Raw genomic sequence first — 18,657 nt, 5'->3', positions numbered from 1 at the left:
CAACTGGTGCCTCCTGAGTCTGGGAGGGCACCCGCAGAAGCCAGCAGTGGGGATGGGGCTGGTGAGCACCTGCAGAAGCCACCAGTGGCATTGGCGGCGGGGACGCGCTGGCGAGCACCTGCAGAATCCACCAGCAGTGGTGGGGAATGGCCTGGGGTGGGGGGGGATGTCCCCCCCTACCGTGACCTCCCTACCAGTCGCCTGTAACCATATGGCTGAGGGCAAGCAAAACTCGGGGGCATCCAAACCCCATGCCTCCGGGCATGCATGTAGGATGCCTGCCAAAGGATTTGGACACATCTTAAGCTGCAGGTGAGGTGGAGGATGTTTGCTGGTTGTAGGGCCACTTATGGTTCTTGACCGACTCACAGATTTGAAGCTGATTTGGCTTGGAACACAAAACATTTTCACAAAAAAAATAAAAGCCTGCAGCCAGAAAAGATTGCCTTTCCTAATGGCATGCCAGGCAGTTGCTTCCATTTCAACTGAAGTCAGTGATAATGTTTCCATTGAAGCCTGCTGTTATTGTAAAACCAGGAATATAATTTGCTTTCCATTGTAAAAGAACAGAACATAAATTTATTCTTTTGCCACTTGCCAAGGGCAATTCTCCTTTTCCAAAAGTTTCCTTTATTCATATGATTTGTTTTATAAGGAGAAAGTGAGAAAGAAACTATATAAACTGTGTGTTTTGTTTTATTGCCTGAAGAAAATTGTTCTTAAAAGTGAAATTCAACACCACTCAGAGAGCTGGGAAAAGCACCACTTTAGTTTCATTTACGCCCATAAAATCTTGTGCTAGGCTTTTATGCAAGAGTGGATTTTACCTAACATGAGCAAACATTTATAGAGGGGCTTGAGAGTTTGGCTCTGTTGCTATCAGAACGAGATTTTTTGCATTATAATTGTTGTAATGTGTCTGTGTTGACAGTATTCATTTCAGTCTTGAGAAAATTTGTAACACAACTGGAAAATTTTTGCTTGCATTGTTTTTACATCATGATATCTACAAGGTATGAAAAAGTGAATACTGTGTTTGTACATTTGGTATTGTATTTTGATGTAATTTGCAAACAGAATTTGTTTGTTGAAGAAAGGGACCCTCAGAATTTCTGGAATTCTCTAAAAGCATCCACACCTAATGTTTAATACCTGGTATAGTAACGTGCTCTTAGAAGCCGCAGAAAGAATTTGTCAAAAATGTCTTTGTACTGTTGCTCACCCTGCTATGTTGTATCACTTTAAAATAAATGAAAAGCAGACGAAAGCTCTGTTTATCATGAATCTTAACACATACTTAATCCCTGCTCTGAAGGTTACAGAACTGCGTTTGTCTTCTTGCACATGATATGAAATGGAATAATTGTGTTTTGTTAGAATTCATTGTAAAGAAATCAAAATTAATCTTAATTTTTTTGTTTATTGCTTTTTCAAATTACATCTTTTCCACCTTCACAAAATGCACTGCCAACCTGCAGTTTATATAATTAGCTGATTGAAGTCTTTATATAATCAAACATGCAATTTCTCTGCTCAGTAGGAAGCCAAAGGGCGATGAGATTTTCACCCCAGTTTTGCAAACTTCAGAAGCACGAATAGCTCAGATAAAATATAGATCATCATCTGTTTGGATACTTAATCAAACAAAGGTTTTGAGGTTAACTGATTCCTTTAATATACTTTGTAATAGAATTTTCTGTTCTTGGTTGTGGCTCAGAATCATCCAGGCTAAGGAATGTGTGTTGCAAGTGACTGATCTTATAAGTAGGGACCTATCGAAATTGTAATTTTGTGATTTTTGTGGAAACTGTGATTTCAGGTGGTCTCTGTGAAAAATTGTAGGCTCCACAAAAAAGTATGGGCCCCACGAGATTGCTGAATGGGGAAAAAAACGAAAAGAAAAGCTGCAAGAACAGAACAGGGATGAAGGGGGGAACGTTTGTGTCCTGAAACGTGGGCGGTGGTAAGGAGCAAATTGGAGGCTGAGTCCCTGAGGCTTTAAAGCTCCCACAGGCATGCTACAGCCTGAGGAGGATTCTTCAGCATGTCCACTGAAAACAAATCCTCTAAGATGGCCAAATACTTTTCAGAGCTAGACCGTAGTTTCATAGAAGTAGGGTCAGAGGGGACCTGAGCAGATCATCTAGTCCGACTCCCTGCCCTGGGCAGGAATGAAAACAGGGCTTTTGTGACCCCTACTAAGTTTAAGCTCAAATGACCCCAGCTAGGTAGTTATCAAGCCTCCTTTTAAAGACCCCTAAGGTAGGAGCCAGCACCATTTTTCTTGGAAGCTGGTTTCAGATCCTGGCCGCCCTGATTGTGAAGTAGCGCCTCCTGATATCTAGCCTGAATCTCAGTTAACTTGTGGCCATTGTTCCTTGTTACTCCAGGAGGTGCTCGGGGGAACAGGGTCTCACCCAATCCCCTCAGGTCCGCCGTGGTAAGTTTATAGACAGCCACTAGATCCCCTCTCAGCCTTCCCTTGTGAAGGCTGAACAGGTTCAGATCCTGTAGCCTCCCCTCATAGGGCCTGCCCTGCTGCCCGCTGATCATGCGAGTGGCCCTCCTCTGGACCCTCTCAATGCTGTGCACATCCCTTCTGAAGTGCGGTGCCAAGAACTGGATGCAGTACTCCAGCTGCAGCCTGACCAGTGTCGCATAGAGGGGGAGGATCACCTCCTTGGACCTGCTTGAGATGAATCTATGGATGCATGACAGGGTGCGGTTAGCCTTGCTGACTGTGTCCTCACATTGGTGGCCCTGTTCATTTTGGAATTGATAATGACTCCAAGATCCCTTTCACTGTGCTTTCAAGAAGGGAGTTCCCCAGCCTATAGGTATGCTGCTGGTTCTTTCTGCCCAAGTGCAGCACCCTGCACTTGTCAGTACTGAATCCCATCTTATTCATATTTGCCCACCCCTGTAACCTGTCCCAGTCCAGTTGTAACCTGTCCCTCCCTTCTAGCGTGCACACCTCACCCCAAACCTTGGTGTTGTCAGTGAATTTGAACAGGGTGCTTTTCACCCCCTTGTCCAAGTCCCTGATAAAGAAATTGAATAGTGCAGGCCTGAGGACCGAGCCCTGGGGGACTCCGCTGCCCACCTCCCTCCAGGTCGAATATGACCCATCCACCACCACCCTCTAGGTGTGGCCCCCTAGCCAATTTGCGACCCATTGGACTGTGTTGGCATCGATGCCACAATCACCTAGTTTTTTTTAATGAGAATGGGGTCAGAGACAGTGTCAAAGGCCTTCCTGAAGTCCAGAAAGACTACATCCACTGCAACACCTGTGTCCAATGATTTTGTGACCCGATCATAGAAGGCAATCAGGTTGGTCTGACAGGACCTGCCCCTAATGAACCCATGCTGATTGCCCTTGAGCATCATCCCCCCTGCTTGTCCCTCGCAGATATGCTCCTGGATAATTTTCTCAAAGAGCTTCCCCAGGACCGAAGTAAGACAAGCAGGCCTATAGTTGCCCGGGTCCTCCCTCCTCCCTTTTTTGAAAATAGGAACCACGTTGGCCTTCTTCCAGTCTTCTGGCACCTGGCCAGAGCACCATGAGCACTCCTAAAGCCATGCTAGGCGTCTGGCAATGACTCCTGCCAATTCCCTCAGCACCCTGGGGTGGAGAGCATCTGGATCTGCTGACTTGAACACGTCCAGCCCCTCCAGAAGTTCTCTAACTCGGTCCTCCCTGACCCTAGGCCTGGTGGAGTTACTCCTGAGTCCATCCTGTATCCTGGTGGGGGAGAAGACCTGTTCCTGCTCAGAAAGGACTTTTCGTTGTCCTTGATCCTTGTTGCTAGCCCTAGTTCCATCTCTGCCTTAGCCTTCCTAACAGCCTCCCTACATACGCTTGCTATGGAGGCATACTCCTCTTTGGTGATAGCCTGCCCCACCACCTTCCACTGGATGTACACCTCCTTTTTGGCTTTCAGATGTTCCTGAATGCCTTTGGTGAGCCCAGGGGGCTTTTAAGCACTCTTGCCCCCTTTGACTCACACTGGGACTGTCACCCCATATAAGATAGTATCATACAGGGACCTTGCACCCAGATGGAGGCAGACTCTTCTGTACCTCCTGCAATGTAACTCTGCATTTATCCAGGAAAACCAGCACAGATCAGCATTTGGAGTCCAAAAGGCAACTGTGAAGTGGAAGACTGCTGCAGAAGCTGAAGGTCAAAGCAAGAATCAAGCGACTGTGTCCTCCCTCCTTAAAAGGACCACAGAAAGCAGCTTGGCAAGGCAAGAGGCAGCATTTTACCCCATGGAGGCTTTTGCAGTGGCAAACATCCCACTGGAGAAACTTGATCACCCAAAGTTAAGGGGCTACCTGAACCAAAACGTGCCCAATGCTGGCAGTTTTCCATGTGCCAACAAGCTTCACCAAAGACTCCCGGCAATTTGCTTTGCATGTAAAGTCCACAAAGGCTGCCTTGGCAGAGTATCATTCCTTCTTCATTGTGTCTGATGAAGCTGCTGACCCTCAAAATAACTGTGTGCGCACATTTTATTTGTACCAGGAGGCTGGACAGACTGAGACCCTCTTGTGTTTCAAACTGAGCCAGTCCACCCCACAGCTCTCAATTTTTTTACCATGTCCCAAGCCACCATGAAGGTAATTGTCAGCTACGGCTAGGGATGTACCAAATTCACAGTGGGAGTGGGCTTCACAGTGGCTCCTTTAATCTTAAAGGTTCCCATGTGTGCCCCCCATTGCTGATTGGTGGAGGGGCCCCACTGCTCACCACTTACCCCTGATGGGCAGAGAGGCAAAAAACAGGAGTGAGCAGTGGGGGGGAGAGGGGCACATAGGGGAACCTGCAAAATCAGAGGATCTGCCACGCACCCCATTCCTGCTGATTTTGCAGGTTCCCCCGTGCACCCCCTCCACCCTCTTGTTGGCTGCTGACTCCTGATCAGTGGGGAGGCAAAAACAGTGTTTTTAAATATGATGCCATTTTTGCCTCCCTGCTATTCAGCAACAGACAGCATAGCTTGGCCAATCAGCAGTGAGCAGCAAAAAATGGCACTATATTTAAAACTGCAGTTTTTGCCTCCCTGCCCATCAGGAGCAAACACCAAGGCTCCTCTGCCAATCAACAGTGGGGGCCGCACAGGGGAACCTGCAAGATTAAAGGAGCCTCTGTGCAGCCCAATCCTGCTGTGAATTTGGTAGGTCCCAAGCTATGGCATAGACTTCACCAAAATCTCAAACTTCCTGTCTGACAATGCCATGTACACATGCAAGGGTTTCTTCAATGTGCTGCAAGGAATGCTGCCCAGCGCTGTTCATGTCACCTGCAATGTGCATATTCTGTCCCTAGTAAGTAACGTCTGGTGCACCCAGTTCCTTGTGGTGGATAACCTGGTGTCTTCTTTCAAGAAAGACTTCAAACACTGTCTGGGTCATAAGGTCTGGTATATGGAGTCCATCACCAGTCAAATTAGGGACTCACGTGGCATTGTGCTGCTGCCACCAGAGTCTGTGCTCATACGGTGGAATTTGTGATTCAGCGTGGTCCATTACCATGTCAAGCATATATAGCACTACCAACAGATTGTAAATAAGGAGCTGGAAATCACACCAAGCACACAGTCACAATCTTTTAGGGAAAGTTGACGTTCAAAATCAAGTGACATTGTAGCTGACAATGTCACCCAATTCATGGAACTCTTGATGTGGTTTGAAGGGTGGCAGGTTGTGACCCACCATGCACACAACTAGCTGATGGACTTGATAAGCTAGGTTGAAGACAAGGCATTGCAAGAACTGTGAAGCTGTCCTCATGAAAACCAGTTTCAAGTGTGGAGAAAAAAATTGATCAGAAAGCCTTGAATTGTGGACTGTGTAAAAAAAAAAATTTACTAGGTGTCCCAAAAGATGTCATTCCACAATCTAAATAGATGCTTTTGCTGATTAAAAAACTTTTTAGGTTAAGGAGAAATTATGGCAGCTATAAAAATATACATAAAGCAATGGAGAAATGAGGATGTTGACAGTAATGAATATGAATCAGAAGCTAAAAAATGTTGAAAATTGATAAAGGAAGCAAAAAGATATCACCAGATAAAAATGGTAATTTTTAATAATAATGCTGAAAATGCAGTGTTAAAATGTATCTGGTTCATGTTTCAAGGAAAAACAGATGATGTATTCATATACTTTTATGATGATAAAATTATTTCCATGCCATCGTAATTAAAGCTGTTGTCAAACAGCAGCTGCTTAAGATGGATATAGTTACTACAAAACTGGAATCCAAAAATTCCAAATTACTAGCCCTGAGCAAGTCGGCAGCTATCCGATCCGGCTTCGGAGCCGGCCGCTTCGGATGGCCACGATCCGACCTGGAGCTCCGGACCGGGTTTCTGCCTCGATCTGGCAGAGATCCGGCCATAGGTATAATGGGGAATCGATGAAATATCTATGCCTTTCTTGTTTTTTGTCCCATTTAGATAAAACTTGCAGGGATGCTGAGAGCAGGAAACCTGCAAAGTTTCAAGAAGATCAGTGTAGGGGTTTGGGGGGAACTGTACCCCAAATTCGTGACCACCAAACTCATGTCACAGCTGTGTGTTACAACACAGGGGGGTGAAAACTGCAGGGCTGGTAGCTCTTACTGAGACCACAAAGCCTGCCAAGTTTCAAGGAGATCGGTGTAAGGGTTTGGGGGGAACTGCCCCTCAAGCTGCAGATGAGCAAAACTCGTCCCATGGGTGACATTATGTGTGTTAAGGCGCAGCGGGGTGACAGCTGCAGGGATGGTGGCCCCTGCTGTGACGCCTGCCAGCTGTGGAAGAGATCAGTGGGGGGGCGGGTCTGGGGCCCTGCACCCCTAGCTGCTGACAGGCAAACTCGTGCCAAGACTGTGTCTGTCTTGGGTCAGTTGACTTTCTGTATTGAGTCTTTCCTCTCCTTAGCCTGGTTTGTAGGTGCTAATTGATGCTCCTTACATTATTATGTAGTAGCCAGGTCCTGTGTATTGAGCTGGTCCCCGACTCCCTGGTCCCTGAGTGAATCATGACTGATTGATCGGTAACTGGGAACACAGCAGCTCAGCAGCCGGGCCTGCAGCCCTGTCTCCCCTCCACCCCAGGACACACACAGTCAGTCCCACAGCACCCATGGCACCAGATTTGCTTGTCCGCAGCTTGAGGGGCAGTTTTCCCCAAACCCCTGCACCGATTTTCTTGACACTTGGCAGGCTTTGTGGCCTCAGTAAGAGCTACCACCCCTGCAGTTTTGACCCTCCTGTGTTGTAACACATAGACGTGACAGGAGTTTTGCTTTCAAGAATTTGGGGTACAGTTCTCCCCCAAACCCCTGCATTGATCTTCTTGAAACTTGGCAAGATTCACGTTCTCTGCAGAGTCTACCACCCCTGAAAATGTCATCCAAATTGGACAAAAAAACAACAAAGTTATAGCTATTTTATTGTTTTGCCATTATACCCTATGTCGGATCTCCGAGGCCACTCCAAAGCGCTTCGGGAAGCCAAACATCCTGCTTTCGACCCTGAAGTCGGAAAGCTTTTCTGGATCTGAAGCTCTGTCTGGAGCCTTGCACAGACCTACAAAATACCATAGCAGAGAGGTCTCTGACTCCTTAATGTTCATTTTTATTAAGTCTTAAGCTACTGTGGAAGTTTTATAGGAATGAAAGCTAATATTTTGTCAATTTTTAAAAAGGGTAAAAGGGATGACCCAGGTACCTGTAAACCTCATAATAATAAGGGAGAATAATCAAACAACTGTTATGAGGTTCAAGAATTAAGGGAAGCTAACATCATTAATGACAGCTTGGATTTCCCCCAAATACGTCCTGTTAAACCAAAGTTGGTAACATTACTTGAGGAAATTGCAAGTCTGAAAAATAAATAATAGTTTTGATGTAAGATTTCAGCAAGCATTTGGCTCGACAGTTTGTCAACTTAATTAATGAAGGATTCAAAATTAACATGGCACACATTAAAAGAAATAAAACCACTTAAATGACAGGTCTCAAAATGTAATGGCAATCAGGGTTTCGTTGTAAGCTGTGCTTCTAATAGGGTTCCACAGTTCTGCACCATTAACATTTTACCAGCAACATGAAAAAAATCCATTACTAATAAAGTTTGCGGGTAATTTCCCAAAATTAAGGGAATGGAAAATAATGAAGAGGACAGGTCACTGGCACAGGGCAATCAGGATAATTTAGTAAAATGAATGCAGGCAAATAAAGTTTCAAGACAGCCAATTATGAATGTTTATCTATAAAGAACAAGAAAAATAAGCTATACTTACAGGATAGGGGATTTTATCCTGAGAAGCAGTTACTCTGAAAAAGCCTCAGGAGTTATGGTAAATTATCAGATGAATGGAAGTTCTTAGTGTCACACTAGGGGCAAAAAGACTAATGTGATTCTTAGATGTGTAAACAGGATTAAAGAGATTATAGCACACTTGGTCTGGCACTAGTATGACCACTGTTAGAATGCCTAGTTCAGTTCTGGTGACTACACTTCAAAAATTATTGTGAAAAATTGGAGATGTTTTAAAGAAGAGTCATGAAAATGATTACAGGATTGAAAAATATGTTGTAACAGAGTGGCTTGGCCTTTTATGAGTGTGGGGCCCAACTAACCAGGTGCTCCCTAAAACAATTAAGAGAAAAAGACTCCTACAGGTGCTTCTAACCTGGGGACTTGAAGGGAAGGGGTCTCTCACAGTGGTCAGTGGACTGTTTTGACTGATGCTTTTCTCAGGTTTTATTGAAGAATAAAGTGCTGCCCTGAAAAGTACTTGGGCATGGCAGTGAGTCCTCCCTGAGTGAGAAAACAGTTGATATCTCTTACCCTTCAGATCAATTTGGAGAAGGTTAAGAGGTGACTTGCTCACATAACCATCTGGGAAACAGCAATCTGATAACAAAGCATTTTCTAGTTCAGAAGATAGAGCAGGAGCAATGGCTGGAAGTTGAAGCTAGACAAATACAGATGAGAAATAAGGTGCAAATCCCTGATTGTGAGAGTGTCTGATTGTTTCCCCTCCTCCCCCCTGCCCCCAAGTGCTGTGATTCTCCATCACTAGACAATTTAAAGTTTTCAATATTTTTCTAAAATACATGCTCTAGTTCAAGCAGTGAACTTGAAATAAGACATTGAACTTAAATCTTGTACTTTTAACACAGGGAAGTCCTGTGGCCTTTGTTATGCAGGAGATCAGGTTATACTCATGGTAGGCAATCTTTTCCACCTGCAGGCTGGAACAACACACCTCAGGTCAAAGATGGGTGGGCTTTAGGACACTCTTGCAGCAGCACAGAAGTAGTACCTGCAGCTGAACCCCTCCACATCTGGAGGCCAGATACTGTGGCTCCATGAGCTGCATCGGGCCTGCAGGCTGTAGGTTGCCATCCCCTGAGTGAAACAGTCATAACAGCACCCTGTGGCCATAAAATCTATCAATCTAACTATGAGCAGAGACCTCTTTCCCCCTGAGAGCACTCAAGCCACTGCACAGCCTGAATTCATTCTTCATCTAGTCAGCACTGTTCTTCCGGGAAAGAGAAAGCACAGTGAGTGAGAGCAGTGGGAGAATAGACAAACGCAGTGGGGAGCCAACACCTCAAGGGCATATCTATATAGGGTCACAGGAAACCATGCACTTGACCGTGTATGCTGAATCCCAAGCACCTCTGACAACTCCACCAAGGGATAGATACGCACATTTATACATCAGCCCTACTCCACACATCAGCCCCACTGGGGAGACTGTGGTCTTATCTACATTGCTGCAGAAGCTGAGCACACATACCCACCTCACACTTACTGAGTCTGCAGGCACACTTCAGGCTTACCTCCAGTGACCACTCTCCAGCCCACTAAAGACCCAAACCTTTAGAGCAGGTATTGGGGATGAGCCTAAAGCAGCCCCACTGGTGAACTTCCTGGTTAGGAACATGCTTCAGACTTGGGTGTGTGGGGTGTGCTCAGCCTTGTCCATACATGGGCCCACTACTGCCATGGTACAGAAAGGCCAGCTTATCTGAAAGAGGTTACAGTTAGAGGAATAAATTCAGCTGACATCACAGCCAAGATCAGAGTGGTGCCAGTCTGTGTGTGAATCGTGAAATCTTAGTAGACAAAGGCTCCTGATGATCCTGCTGCCTTTTTTTTTCATAACTGCAGACCCTTGGCTGAATGAAGCCAACAGGCAGAGAGCAAAAAGCCAGGGAATAGTCCCTGTCCTTGCTCATGGGGTTTCATTTTCTTTCTAGAGATGATTTACCAGTAATGAGTCTGTTTTATTTTCCAAGCCTTCGATAAAATTGTTAAATATTGTGGGGCTAAGAATCAATCCCTGTGAGATCCCACTGGAAACAAGGATTCACTATTTACATTTACATTTTGAGACCTATCATTTAAACATTTTTTAATACATAGTGTGTGCACTACATTGATTTTGTATTCTTCTTGCATTCCCAGCTGGAGTTCACCTTTACCCACAATCCATACCTGAAGGAGGAGTTGTGACTTCCCTTTATTTTATCTCCTTTTTATTTCAGCCCAACTTCTCTTTCCTAGACCCTTCATGCTTTTCTTCATCATGGATAGGTACAAACTGTTCATGATGGAAAGGTGGGGAGAAGAGGAACAGGACTTGCACTTTATGTAAAAGAGATTGCTCAGGGCTCCAGTATGAAACTGGAGATAGGCCTGTTGAAAGTCTCTGGGTTAGGGTCAGAGGAGAGAGCAACAAAGTGATGTTGTGGTTGATGTCTGCTATAGATCACCAGACCAAGGGGAAGTAGTAGATGAGACTTTCTTCAAACAGCTAGCAGAAGTTTCCTGATCACAGGCCCTGGTTTTCATGGGGAACTTCAATCACCCTGACATCTGCTGGCAATCCAGGAAATTTTTGGAGGGTGTTGGGGACAACTTCTAAGTGCAAACACTAGAGCAGTTAACTAGGGGCTGCTTTTCCTGACCTGCTGCTCACAAATGGAAGAATTGGTGGGGAAAGGACTAGTAGATGGCAACTTGGGCAGCAGTGACCACGAGATGATTGAGTTCACAATCCTGAGGAAAGGAAGGATGGAAGGCAGCAGGGTAAGGATGCTGGACTTCAGTAAAGCAGACTTCTACTCGCTCGGGGAACTCATGGGAAGCCAGTCTGATGGGGAAAGGAGTCAGGAGAGTGTCGCGCTGCTGTCTGCTCGCAGTGCGAGGGACCAGAACGGCGGGATCGGAAGGGTTGTTTAGCCCACTACAGGATGGTCAACACAAGTCCAGCTCGCATTACCCAGTGGAGGTTGGCGGGGAACAGCAACAGAGGCGGGGAAGTAAGTTGTAGATTGAGGTTTATTTACTTGCAGCGAGTGTTGCCGTGGCGCTTATCGAGGAGAGAGACAGGATACAGAGAAGTAGACTGCTAAGCATATCGGAGCCGGCAATGAAGCGACGTTCAGCGGTTGCTAACCACGAACGGGAGGTGGAAGCTAGGTGATCAGGCTAGTGTCCCTTGTGATAATTGAAGCGGGTGATGAACGACCTCGCTTGGGTGCGGCTGTGCACTCCCTTATATCACTTGGGTGATGCGTTCAATGGTGAACTGGCGATTTCCGCCTACTACCTTTCAGGGTTTTGCATTCAGGCCTTTTTTGGTGTTACAGACCAGCCAACCACACCTATGTTGGTGACGATCTGATGACAAAAGTAGTGGCCTGGCAATGTTTGTTCCTCCCTCTTGTGATGGTTACGGGAAGGAGGGCAGGGCTCGCCATCTTGGTGCCTCACGCATCAGTGCCACCATTCTGGTGTGCGTGTGACAGAGAGCTGGCTGTATTTTAAAGAATCCTTACTGAGAGTGTGGAAGGAAACTGTCCTGATGTGCAGGAAGACTAGCAAGTATGACAGAAGAACAGCTTGGGATAAAAGGGAATTCTTCAGTAAACTAAGTCACAAAAAGGAAGCTTTATAAGAAGTGGAAATGGACAAACAACTAGGGAGGAGTATAAAAGTATTGTTCGGGCATGCAGGGATGAATTCAGGAAGGCCAAAGTGCAGTTGGAGTTGGAGCTAGCAAGGGATGTGGAAAGTAACAGAAAGGGTTTCTACAAGTATATTGGTAGCAAGAGGAGGATCATGGAAAGTGTGGGTCGCTTCCTGAATGGGGGAAGGCAACCTAGTGACAGAGGATGCAGAAAAGGCTGAACTACTCATGCATTTTTCATCTCAGTCTTTACAGGCAAGGTCAATTCCCAGACTACTGCACTGGACAGCACAATTTGGGGAGGAGGTGAAGAGCCAACAGTGGCAAAATAACAGGATACGGACTATTTAGAAAAGCTGTATGTGTACAAGCCTCACCTCAGTCCCTGGAAAAATCCTAGAGCAGATCTTAAGGAATCCATTTCTAAGCATCTGGAGAAGAAGAAGGTGATCAGGAACAGTCAGCATGGATTCACCAAGGGCAAGTCATGCCTGACCAACCTGATTGCCTTCCATGATGTGACTGGCTCTGTGGATGTGGGGAGACCAGTGGATGTGGTACACCTTGATTTTAGCAAGGCTTTTGGTACCATCTCCCACAACATTCTTTCAGTCAAGCTAAGGAAGTATCGGCTGAATGGCAGGACTGGATCATCGGGCTCAGAGGGTGTAATCAATGGCTCAATGTCTAGTTGGCAACTGATATCAAGTGGAGTGCTCCAGGGGTTGCTCCTGGGGTCAGTTTTGTTCAATATACTTATCAATTACATGGAAGATGGCATGGGGTGCACCTTCAGCAAGTTTATAGATGACACCACGCTGGGGGAGTAGTAGATATACAGGAGGGTAGGGCTCGGATTCAGAAAGACCTAGGCAAATTGGAGGATTAGACCAAAAGAAATCTCATGAGACTCAAAAAGAACAAGTGCAAAGTCCTGTGCTTAGGACAGAACGATCTCATGCATGAGTACAGGCTGGGGGCTGACTGGCTGGGCAGAAGCTCTGCAGAGAACAACTTGAAGATTATAGAGGACAATAAGCTGAATATGAACCAACAGTGTGCCCTTGTTATCAAGAAGGCTAACGTCATACGGGACTGTATTTGTAGGAGTATTGCCAACAGATCAAGGGACGTGATTATTTCCCTCTATACAGCACTGGTGAGCCTACATGTGGAGTACTCTGTCCAGTTTTGCCACCCCCATACCCCCAATACAGAAAGTGCACAAAATCGGAATGAGTCCAGTGGAGGGCAAAAAAAAAATTGCTAGGGGGCTGGGGCACATGACTTCTGGGGAGAGGCAGGGGGCACTGGGCTTATTTAGTCTGGAGAAGAGAAGACTGCGAGGGGATTTAATAGCAGCCTTCATCTACCTGAAGGGTGGCTGAAAAGAGGATGGAGCTGGACTGCTCAGTGGTGGTGGATGACAGAACAAGGAGCAATGATCTCAAATTGCAGCAAGGGAAGTTTAGGATAGATATCAGGAGCAGGAATTAGAAGCAGGATATCAGATATTAGGCATTTTCTCACTAGGAGGGTAGTAAAACACTGGAACAGTTTACCCGGAGGAGTCATGGACTCTCAAACCTTGGAGGTTTTTAAGACCGAGCTCAACAAAGCCATGTCTGGGATGATCTAGTTGGGGATGGTCCTGCCTTGAGCAGGGGGTTGGACTAAATGACCTCCTGATGTCCCTTCCAACCATAATTTTCTGTGATTCTATGACAAGCAATTCTGTTTTATTTGGGGAAAAATTGCACTGAGAAACAAATGTTTCTTTGAATTTCCACTTCACAGGGAAGCTGCATCTGCCTCCGCTTATACTTAGCAGAAGTTAGAAGGTAAAAACTAATATTTGAAAAACTAAGGAAGTCCAGCTTTGCAGACTTTGCAATAAATGGTCCTGTTCAACTGAACATCTGCAGGTTTGATGAGCAGGATGCCTAAAGCTGTCATAGCTCAGGGAAAAGCAGTTCTTTTTAGAATAGCTGACATTTGCGGAGAACTTTTTATGGGGGGAAGGGATTTTTTTTTTATAGCTTCCATTTTTTAACATGCCAGATTTTTCTGAGGCAAAGAGGGTTAAATAATCTGTCTGAACGCCTGTTGCTAAAACAGGCTTTGAGCAGTAATTAGCTGTGGTAGTTAAGTAGCATCCCTGAAGTTCAGGTCCTGCTTTGTTGTGTGATGTTGGGGAAATCCTTTCAGATAACATTTTCCAAAGTTCCTAGGAATCTAGGGCACTTTTACACACGCTCCTGGGGCTGGGGGAGGGGGACAACTGTAATTAGAGTGGCTCTGAGAGCTGCTCTAATGAAAGAGTACAGCGTCTCATGTATCAGCATCCCCATGCTTCAAAATGGCAGTGATTACTATGCTCCAGCAGACTAGATTATCGAGTCTGCTCTGATGCGCTGTAATTACAGTGCATCAGAGCAGCCTCCCAGCATGTCTATGGGCACCCCTAAATTCTGTTTTCAAAAATGACGTAGGCCTTTTTGGGATAGATTCACAAAGGAATTTCAGACCACTGCACTGCCGCTCTCCACTCTCATGCTGCCTAACCCTGAAAGGACCTAAATGAGGTGGTTACGTTTCCACCTGTCAATTTCAAGCCTGTGGGAGCGGCCCCACAAGCGCGCATGTGTCATTTGCAGCACTGTAGATGGGTCGGTGGTGCTGCAAACTGCATGCACCGCACATGTAGATGTTTGCTGTGCTGTTCATTTGCAGCACAGTGGGTTTTTTGATACTGGAAGATCTGGGTGTCAAAAAACCTGGGCCAGAAAAAAGCAGGGTGGTGCACGTGGTGGCAGCATGTGCTACCCAAAACTGGAGTCTGAACAGGCCGAGCCACACTCTGGTTGTCCAGGCTCTGTGAACCCAGATTGCCACTGCTGCAGCCATGGGAGGCCCCCAGGATCCCAGGTAAAGCTGCTGGGGGGCCAGCCCAGGTGCTGGTCCCAGCCTCCCTCACCCTGGGCAACTTGCTGTGTGCCAGAGCACACATGCAGGGGTGCTCCCCGGGGACAACTAGCAGCGGCACAAATATGTGCCGCTGCTAGTTGTCCTCAGGGAACGTACATTCCCACTTGTGGATGTGCCCTATATGTGTCTACATTTTTGCCACTGGATATATACAACACATCCAAGTCCAAATGACGCAAAGCTACATGGTATATCAACCCTCTGGGAATCCACAAACTAGGCAATTGTTAGCTTGATCTGCTAAGTCCTGGCTCTGGTGCAAGACGCGTGGATGTAAGCCCACTGAGCTCCCATGAGCCCAGGGACCCCAGCAGCGACTCCAGGACCCCCCAACGAGCCCCAGCCTGCTGGCAGGTAAGCAGGGGTCCATGGAGGGAGGGACCTAGTCAGCTGGGAGCGGGCTAAGTGGGCCAATGAGGGTCACGCCCCCCTGGCTCCTACTTGGCCCAGCCCACCAAAGAGCCACGTGACTCCCCTGTGGGTGCACGTGCCAGGTTAGGTGGGGAGTCACTTACCTGTTCTTTCCCTCGGTGGAAGGGAGGGATCCCTCTTAGCCCCCCCAAAAGCACCAAGGCACTGGACAGCCCTTCTGAGCATACATGCGGTTTAAAAAGGGCCCAGCAGTGACATAAGCCTCATTAGAGTCCCGGCTCTGGTGCGAGACACACGGGTGTAAGCCCTCTGCACCCCTGTGAGCTCAGGGACCCCAGCAGTGACCCCAGGACCCCTGATGAGCCCCCGGCCTGTCGGCAAGTAAGCCAGGGCCCATTGAGGGAGGGACCTAGTCAGCTGGGAGAGGGCTAAGTGGGCTGAGGAGGGTCATGCCCCGCCCCCGGCTCCTACTTTGCCTAGCCCCCTAGGGACCGTGCAAACAGGCCACACAAACAGGTGTGCCTCTGGGCTCGGCACGCAAGTGAGTGCAGGAGTTAGCACAGGAGGGCGAGTGGGAAGGCCCCTGACCTGCTGGAGCTTTGCAACATGTATGAACCTCTTGCAGCCCCAGCAGAACCTGCTGAGTTGCCAGCTCCTGCAGGCAACACAGATGACACTCTCCCCCGCTCCCTCTAAGACCAAACACAAAGTGTTTGTCATGGGAGACTCCATCCTGAGGGGGACTGAGGAGGTAATCTGCCGCCCCAAACTCTTAGCCCAGGAAGTTTGCTGCTTCCCAGGAGCCCGCATCCGAGACATTGCAGAGAAGATCCCAAAGCTCCTCTAGCCCACTGACCACTACCCTGTGCTCCTTATCCATGTGGGCACCAATGACATGGCTTGGAGTGCTCCCAGCCGGGTCATGAGGCGCTACAGGGATTTGGGAGAGGGGCTAAAGCATCTGGGGGCACAGGTGGTGTTTTCTTCGATCCTCCCAGTCTCAGGCTATGGGCTGAGGAGGGAGAGGAGGATCCAGGTAGTCAACCAAAGACTGCGGCGCTGGTGTCATTGGGAAGGCTTTGGCTTCCATGACCACAGTCCGCTCTTTGGAGAGAAAGGCAGTGAGCTGTTGGGAAGGGATGGCCTCCATCTCTCTCCATTGGGGAGGAGGCTCTTCTCAGCCAGGCTGGCTGACCTGCTCCACCGGGCTTTAAACTAAGTCCACTGGGGGATGGGGGAACTACTGCCACTGCTGGCCCACTGAGCAGCCCTTGCAAAGCCAGCAGGCCAAAGCGCATAAGGGATCCCATGCCAGCCCCAGCCCTGGAACTAAATGTAGGCAGGGCAAGGGCCCCCAAGGGGACACTTGCTTACCTGTACACAAATGCCAGGAGCCTGGGGAATAAACAGGAGGAACTTGTTCTTCTGCTAAATGCAAATAACTGTGATGTCATTGGGATAAGGGAGACGTGGTGGGACTCCACCCATGACTGGATCATGGGTACAGATGGCTATACCCTGTACAGGAGGGATTGAGTGGACAAAAGGAGCGAGGGCGTAGCTCTCTATGTCATGGAAAGCTACGCGTCCCTGCAAGCTGACATTGGCACCCATGATGGACAACTTGAGACCCTCTTGGTTAAAATCCATGGGGAACACAGTACAGAGGATACTATGGTGGGGGGTCCACTACAGATCCCCTACCCAGAGTCAAGACCTTGACAAGGAATTCACCAGAGAATTGGATGAGGCCACATGATACCAGTGTATGGTTGTCATGGGAGACTTTAACTACCCAGACATCTTGTGGGAGGAGCGTTCAGCCAAATCCGAGTGGTCGTAAAGCTTTCTCTCGTGTGGATGACCTCTGTCTGACACAGGAAGTCTATGGGCTGACAAGAGGTGAAGCACTGCTTGACCTCATACTGGCTACCAGGGATGACCTAATCAGTAACCTAACAATCAAAGGGAAGCTGGGTGACAGTGACCATGAGTTGATCACCTTCACCATCTGCCACAAAGCTGGCAAGTCAGTTAGTGATACAGAAGGCCTCAACTTCAGGAAAGCTGACTTTGACAAGCTAAGGAGGCTCGTCAGAAAGGCCCTAACAGGCCACAACCCAATGGTGTGGGGAGTTCAGGACAAGTGGTTGCTCCTCAAGGGAGCAATCCTGGATGTGCAAGCAAAGTCCATCCCATCTCAGAGGAAAGGCAGCAAAAGGGCACGGCAGCCCCCTTGGCTCTCCAGGGAACTGGCGGACCTCCTGCTCCTTAAAAGGAAAACCTACAAAGGATGGAGGACTGGAACTGCCACCAAGGAGGAATACTGTGCTCTGGTCCGGACCTGCAGAGAGCAAACTAGGAAAGCCCAGGCTGTGGTGGAACTCCAGCTAGCTACAAATATCAAGGAAAATAAAAAGTCCTTTTTTAGATTTGTGGGGAGCCGGAGGAAAAACAAGGGCAACATTGAACCCCTGCTAAACCAGATGGGGCAACTGAAAACTGATGCCCAGGAAAAAGTGAACTTGCTAAATGGGTACTTTGCGTCAGTTTTCACCAGTCCCATGGGATGGCCCTGCCTACTATGGGTCAGGGAGGCCCAGGTGAAGGAGTTTCCTTGCCCTTCATCGAAGCTGACCTTGTGAAGGAACATGTTGACAGGCTGGATACCTTCAAGTCAGCCAGCCCTGATGGGTTACACCCAAGGGTACTCAGGGAGCTGGCGAGCATCATAGCTCAGTCCCTGGCACAGATCTTTGAGAGCTCTTGGTGCTCTGGTGAAGTGCCTGATGACTGGAAGAGGGCCAATGTTGTGCCTATCTTCAAGAAAGGGAGGAAAGTAGATCTGGCTAACTATAGGCCCATCAGCCTGACCTCTATCTTGGGGAAAGTCTTGGAAAAGATTATCAGAGGCCATCCTTAACAGACTAGCTGAAGTCAATATCCTGAGGGATACCCACCATGGGTTTGTTGCGGGTAGGTCTTGCCTGACCAATTTCATTTCCTTTTACGATCAGGTGACTTATCACCTGGACAAGGGGGAAGAGATTGACATTGTATATCTTGACTTTAAAAAAGCCTTCAGTCTGGTATCCCACGATCACCTCTTGGCTAAACTGGCTAACTGCAGCCTTGACCTCACTACGATCTGCTGGCTGGAGAACTGGCTCCGTGGTAGGACCTAGAGGGTGGTGGTCAATGGGAGCCAATTGTCTTGGTGTGCTGTGACCAGTGGGGTCCCTCAAGGCTCTGTCCTAGGGCCTATACTGTTTAACATCTTCATCAATGATGTGGACATTGGTGTCAGAAG

This window comes from Crocodylus porosus, unplaced genomic scaffold (assembly GCF_001723895.1).
Source record: "Crocodylus porosus isolate Cpor-Errol unplaced genomic scaffold, CroPor_comp1, whole genome shotgun sequence".
Taxonomy (NCBI): Eukaryota; Metazoa; Chordata; order Crocodylia; family Crocodylidae; genus Crocodylus; species Crocodylus porosus.
The sequence above is the reverse complement of the archived record's forward strand: the minus strand, read 5'-3'. Positions refer to the sequence as shown.